Source organism: Protopterus annectens, chromosome 7.part0 (genome assembly GCF_019279795.1).
Source record: "Protopterus annectens isolate FY-2018-M chromosome 7.part0, PAN1.0, whole genome shotgun sequence".
Taxonomy (NCBI): Eukaryota; Metazoa; Chordata; order Ceratodontiformes; family Protopteridae; genus Protopterus; species Protopterus annectens.
Window position 1 is genome coordinate 128,228,518 of NC_056739.1, and position 7,500 is coordinate 128,236,017.

General features: G+C 39.8%; 1 protein-coding gene across 1 annotated transcript in view; it reads left to right on the forward strand.

Moving 5' to 3' along the window:
* Positions 1-7,500, forward strand: part of ANKS1A (ankyrin repeat and sterile alpha motif domain containing 1A) — a 3,005,277-nt gene that overhangs the window by 2,094,172 nt on the left and 903,605 nt on the right. The gene's annotated exons all lie outside the window — the stretch shown is intronic.

A 7,500-nucleotide genomic window follows, 5' to 3' on the forward strand; every position in this document is an offset into this window, starting at 1 on the left:
ACCAATTCAATAGGTGTAAATAACATAAAATAAATGAGCTGTTTTTATACATAGCCTTTAGGCTCGAAAGTCAAAGTACAAGGCATCAATTAACCAGTAATTAAATTAGCGGTTATATATGTGTTATATATGTGTGTGTGTGTGTATATGTATGTATATGTATGTATATATATATATATATATATATATATATATATATATATAATACTTATATATATTTACGTAGAGTAATACCACTAACACTCCTAAAGTATCCTTCAGCAAATAGACAGAGCAAAACGTTACAATGGATGAAACTGTGAGGATACACCACGAGATGTCCAATTGAAGAAAAAGTCTTAATTTATTTCAACGAAAACATAAAATAAAAACAAGGATGAGCGCTTTCGCGTGCACCATGCACGCTTCATCAGATCTATTTAAAATATGACGGTCTTCATTTATATAGTATGCATTAATCAGTAAGGAGAACTAAATCAGCAAATATCTAATTAAAGGTGTTGCCACCAATTAAAATTTTAAAGTGTCCCAGTGCATCTATCCATTTTGTCTTCTCATTAAAATCATAACAAATTCTATGTACATAGATCAGTTAAGCACATTAAAAAAACATCTAAAAACATCTAAGACATTTAAAAGGCAGCACATCTACTACATTTAATTCAGTTTGAAAACTATATATACCATACAGCCTAGCTGACCGTCTAAATTATATTAAACCACAGAAATCAGCGTGATGTTAAGTTGACAGCAGCATTTGCAAATATCTGCATTACATTATATCGTACATGCTGCTGACGCTATAAAAATAGCGTTACAAAATTGTTGCAAGTAGTTATTAAATATATATAAATCGTACAGTGTTCTTGTACAACATTGTTATCTTACTACTGAGATATACGATGTAACAGTTGTCAGTTAAAAACAGTCTACCTATATTCAGTTTTCCTAACATCTTGTAACACCTATAAATTATACATTACATATACACACATATTTTTAGAACCAATCCTGAAATAATCTGGGTTCTTGCTGATAAACCTATTTTCTCCATCAAAGTACGTAGTAATATAAAATCCTTGGTGGAGGTTTCCAGAAACTCCAATGAAAAACAGAGAATCTCATATGGTAGTAAGCCTTGTGGTAGATGTCATTATTGTTCCTATATAATGCTTGAACGTGACATCATTATTAATAATCTCAACAAGTGTCATACTTATTTGAAAAATGGAAACTGTTGTTCCAGTAAACTGGTATATCTTGCTAAGTGTACTTCCTGTTCTTCATTCTACGTCAATACTTTTATATTGGGAAGACTGAGAGGCAACTGAGGCAGAGGATATATTCCCACTTGTATTCCATTAGAAAGTTGGATACTAAGAATGCCTTATGTAGACACATCTTAAATTGTGGTCCTGAACATTCCTTTAAATTTGGCATATTGGAAACTATTAGAAATAATCCTAGGGGTGGAAATTCTAAAAACCATTTGGCTTTTAGAGAACTATGGTGGCAGATTTTTACCAATGCCACCACAGAACCTGGGCTTAATGACTTTCTTACTATTAAACCCCTACTTATGCTGGATTAATTTAATTTGTTTTTTGAGCTTTATTGGTGCATTATATACATACTGATTATGCATTTTATTATTGTTATATCCTTAGATTTTTGTATTATCTTCTTGCTGTGGCCAGTCTTTGAAAAGTTTTTGAAAAGTTTTTTGAAAAGTTTTTGAAAAGTGTATGATGAGCTTTTGAAATGTTTTTGAATAGTTTTTGAAAAGTTTTCATCTTAATTTTCTTTTTTAAGATATACAACTTTGTTTTAGCAATTTGGGCATTAATCTGTTTGTCAAATAGGTTAATTGTCAATTAGATTTATGGCGTTTGGCGCCTTTTTTACTATTTAATGTATGCATTTTCTCTTGATGAATTGTTCTGATGAAACTCACAGTCGAGTGAGTGAAAGCGCTCAACCTTTCGATTTGTGCAATAAAGCGTTTATGAATTTTATTGTGTGCTCCTGTGACTAGCTGTTTTCTGTGAGCTGGCAGCAAGCAGATTGTGTTCTCAGGCTGCTGGACTGGTTGGAGATCTGTTTTCGGTGCAATCTGCAGTGTTTCCGTTATTCTACGTCGGAAAGACGGAAAGGATGTTGAAGAACAGGATATATGAGCATGTATATATCAAATGTGGAAAAAATACTAATGCATTATACAAACATAGTGGTTTGTGTAGAAATTTTAGTGGTTTTAAGTTTGGTATTTTGGATTTTGTCACAGTGGATGTGAGGGGGGGGGGTGATTGGCAAAATAGGTTGCACAAGAAGGAATTGATGTGGCAACTCCGACTAGCTGCTGACCAACCCCCGGGCATTAATGAACATCTTTCAAGTTATGCCCGTTTTGAAAGAGAAGGCAGATTTAGTACAACACACTGGCTGTTCAGTCAGTGAAGTAATTTTTAATATGTAAGAAAGTCTTTTTTAAAATGTTAATAGTTTATACTTTTGCATTATAATTTTTTTATAAAAAATACAAAAATATATATAAAAATGTGCTACTTTTATATGTATATTGTAATGGTATGCATGTTTAATGTTGGACTTATTTAATTATTTGTTTCATTATTCATGAGATTTGGCATATTTGAAATACGATTTGCTAATTCCTAGACCAATGAATTCAAACTGTGGGGTATTTAAGCCTGAAAGTTCATATTTTAACTGTTCTGATGAAGTCATACTGTTTGATGAAAGCGCTTAACTATTAGTGTATTTTTGTATTAATAAATCCTATCTGTGGACTCGCCACTTTGTGCTACTACTTCTTACTGGTTATACTTCAGCACTTCAACACCATCTGGTTGGACTATATATATATATATATATATATATATATATATATATATATATATGTGTGTGTGTGTGTGTGTGTGTGTGTTTGTGTGTATAAATATATATATATATATATATATATATATATATATATATATATGTTTGTGCACATTTATATATATATATATATATATATATATATATATATATATATATATATACACACACACACACACACACATATATATATCACACACACACTTATATATATATATATATATAGGTTCATACTAGGCTATCTGCCCTAGGGCATTTATAAGCCTAGCCAGAATGTGTTTGGCTTTGCCCTTTTTCGAGGTTAGTATACTGTGCCTCTGTCTAACAGTGACACAGAAGTGATACCTGGGTTAAACCTACGATCTCCCATACACTCATCAAGATTCCTCTTGAAGAGAGTCAATGAGGGACTCTGCCTAACCTGGACTGGGATTTTATTCGAGTGAAGGGAGCCTCTGGGTTATGAATCTGTCCCTCCAGCATGTCCTATTTATTTCAGTGCTGAGGTTCAAGTCTCTCGAGCGCGTAGCTCGATGGGATTTGGATTTTCTGAGGTGCAGCATGTCCATTAATTCCGGGTTGGACATTGCTTTATACGTCAGGCACAGATAGCCTCTGAACAGGCGGTATGCCACTGAGTAGATCTGGAATTTCTTTAACCGGGCAGCATATGGCATCTGTTTGAGCCCTTTGATCCTCTTGGTGAGGTACTTTTGGGGGTCGTTCCAGTTGCTGCAGGTGTCTGGTAAGGTACATCCCAAAAGGGGCATTGTACTCAATTATGGGACTGATGAGGGATGAGTAAAGAGGCACGATGACGTCCCCTGATCTAGATGTGAATCCCTTCATGATTAGGTGGGCTATATAAAATGTTTTTCTAACCACTTTGGCCACGTGGTTGTCAAATGAGAGGTTGCTAGCAACTTGGGTCCCCAGGTCCCTAATTACTTCTTCTGTACTTAATGGATTACCACCTATGTGGTAATTTGTGGGCACTTTGTTTTTGCCAAAGGGGATGACTATACACTTTTTGGCATTTAGCTTGAGGCCATGGCTCTGGCACCAGTTGTCTGTTTCTATGAGGCCCTTTTGGAGGATGCTTGTGTCGACTGGAGAGTCGGTTATGGCGCCCAGTTTGCAGTCATCTGCGAACTTGGTCAGCCACAGTCCTTCCGTGTTGGCCTGTACCTCCGAGAAATATATACCTAACAAGAGAGGTCCCAGGACTGAGCCTTGTGGGACACCACTTGTAACTGGTTTGGAGTCTGAGATGGCTCCAGCAATTCTAACCATGTGGGTTCTGTCCTTGAGCCAGTTTGCAATCCATCTAGGGACATAGGGGTTTATATTTAAGCTGGTGAGCTTATCTATAATCCCCGAGTGGGGTATTGTATCGAAGGCTTTTGCGAGGTCCAGGTAGGCTGTGTGGACCACCTTCCCCTCGTCAATGGCCTTGGTGCCTGTTTCAAAGAAATCAACCAGGTTTAAGAGGCAGGATCTGCCCTTAAAGCCGAACTGGGTAGGATCCAGTGTTTGTAGGTCCCCAGTATCTTTATTTATGAGGTCCATGATGATTCTTTCCATTGCTTTGCAGACCAAGCTAGTCAGGCTTATGGGGCGATAGTTTCCAGGATCCGTTGAGGCACCACCTTTATGGAGAGGGACCACTGTTGCTGTACGCCACTCTTTGGGCACATATCCTGTAGTAAGGCTGAGATTAAACAGTAGTTTTATGTTTGGGTTTAGCTCTTCTTGGAGTTTATGTAGGACGCAGCCCGGGACACCATCTGGTCCCATTGATGCTGTGTTTTTTGCTTTGGAGAGGGCGGCTCTTACCTGAGCATCTGAGATGTCAGGGGGGCAGCACTCTGCTGGGATAGATATTTGCCCTTTTGGTGGGGAGGGGAGAAGTTTGCGCTGAACCTGTCAGCTAGGATGTTGGCAATGTCTGTGGGTTTGTTGTATTTTTTGTCATTTTGGACTAATTCTGAGCATATCTGGGAATTACCACTCAGGTTCCTAACATAACTAAAGAAAGCCTTGTGATTATCCTTAGTGTCCTGTGCAATTTTTCTCTCAAAGCTGGCCTTAGACAATTTTATGTGTGCCCGTAGTTTTTTGCTAATACTGATCAGTGATGCCTTCCCTTTTTGGGATTTTGCTCTATCGTTTAGTAGCTTCCTCCTTCTATTGTATAGTTTGTTTATGGCTGGGGTCCACCAGACAGGACGTCTGCCTTTGGAGGATTGGGTCTTGGTTTTATTTGGGATCGCATGATCCATGCATTCCTGAAGGTGTTCATAGAATGCGTTTATAAAGGATTCTGCGGTCTGGGTCGTATTTTCCACAGGCCCGGGGGCTTTGAAGGATTCCACCTCAGTTTTGAGGAGTGTGAAATTTGCTTTAGAGAAGTTTTTCACTGTGGTTTTCTGGGCAGGGGGTAGGGTTGGAATGTGAATATTCAGTGAGATTTGTTTATGGTCTGATCTTACCAGTGAGGGATACACGTCTGGTCTGGAGCATAGAGTCCCCATGTTGGTGATGATCAGGTCCAGTATGTTTTCCCCTCTTGTGGGAGTGGTAACAAGTTGTTACATAGCATTTGAGTTTATAAATTCTAGGAACCTATGGGCTAGGGTGTTGGAGCTAGAGTAATGCTCCCAGTCTATGTTTGGGTAGTTGAAGTCGCCCAATATAATGGTATTTGGAGAGACCTTCATATTTTCCAGTGCTCTCAGGAAGGCCGAGTGGGGTTCCTGGGTTTGGGAGGGTGGTCTGTAGCAGGCTGTAAACTGGAAGGCGGTTTTACCCACTGTTAGTGGCACATGGATAGTCTCTGATGCTTCTTGCTTTGCCACCAACCTGGAGGTGTGGGTATCTTTGATGAATATCGATACTCCCCCTACTTTTGTGGTTCGGTCCAAGTTTTGGGGCCGAAAAGCATGGTATGAGGTATAACCTGGTAGTGCTGGGGTGCTCTCGGGAGACCTGAACCAGGTTTCTGTTACTGCACAGATATCGATGTTCTCCATGCTAAGGAGAGTTTCGAAAAGTGCATCTTGAGGTTTAGACTTCTGGCGTTGAGTAGCATTACTCTTAGTTTCTTATCCCTTGTGATACCTATGGAGGTGGGTTTGTCTTTTGAGCCTGGCCTAAAAAAGGCACTATGGGGGTAGCAAGAGCCTTTGCCAATATCCGAAAGCCCAGGGGTGACAGGTGCAAGCCGTCCCTAGCGAAGCATCGTGGCTTGTCGAGCATATCATCCCAAGCTGACAGTCATTGGATCCCCTTTGAATGACACCAGTACTTAAGCTAATTGTTGAAATTGATCATCTTGTCTTCATATTGTGGCATCATTCTTGGTGAGGGTAAGATGCTACTCAAGGTCAGGGTCATACCGGCCTGGGCTACATGCTCAGAGAGCTCCTTTATGTCTCTTTTCATGTAGTCCAGGGAGGTACGTCTCAGGTCATTCACACCAGCATGGACAATGACTGAGTCATATTTGTACTTGCCTTGGAGTGACCTGAGTGCTTGTCTTATGTGGTGGATCCTAGCGTCCGACAGGCTGCTCACCGTGACCCTCTCCTTGTTAAGCCTGGTGAGCGGGACGTCAATGTGCCTGACGATAGAGTCACCTATTACAAGTGTATCAGGTGTATTGTTTAGTCTTAAAGGCTGTGACTGTTCGGCACATTGGCTTTGTGAGATATGTGTTGCACGTGTTTTGTTTTGGGGTAGCGGCTGCTTGGGTGTCTGCTTTGGAGGTCTCTGCTGCTTTGGCAGATCTTTATTTAGAGCCTCCGAGTATGTTTTTGTGTGATTGTGTTTGGTTTGCTGTCGTGGTAGGTCTATGTGAGACTGGAATTGTAGTGAGTGTGGTTTCCTTCTCCTCCTGACTGGTTATGCCAGTACTGAGTTGAGAGAGCTTAGCCTCCAGTTTGGCTATATGGTTGCATCTCTCACATGTGTTGGAATTTGTTGGGAGGAGGCGAGGGTTGTCTGTGTACATGAGGCAGTTGTAACATTGCCTCAAGATTCCCAGATTCACCAGCTGGACCGGAGAGGAGATTGACAACTGACCTTTGGACATGCTAGAATAATATTGGGAATTCCTTTAATTGAAAACCAGGGCAGTGGGGAGTGAGGGTGTAGTGCTTTTAATTTTTAGTGCTGACTTATATAATTGCTTTAGTGAGCAAGTGCCAGGTAAGTTAAGTGCAATGTGTTAGAGGTAACTTAAATGCAAAAACGACAAACAGTAACTTTCTTTCAAGTGAAACAAGGAAATAAGTACAGTAAGCAGTGCAGATACCACTAGTGATCCACAGAAGCGCTGAGAAGCCACGTATTAGGTGGAATTAGCGTTCCAGGGAAATAACAAGCAAACAAACAACAAGCATGTAAACAAAGCTAGATTCAGCAGGCCTGGATCTAGTCTGTGCTACAGCAAACAAGTGTACCAATTTCAGTAAGATACAGTTCAAATATTCAGGCACTATAAACTTTTAACCAGAAATTCCCAGCTCAGAAGGGCAGAGTCCAGCCTCTTCTCCCACAAGAGTGCAGACCACAAACCTTCTTAATGTAAAATAACTGGCCTGA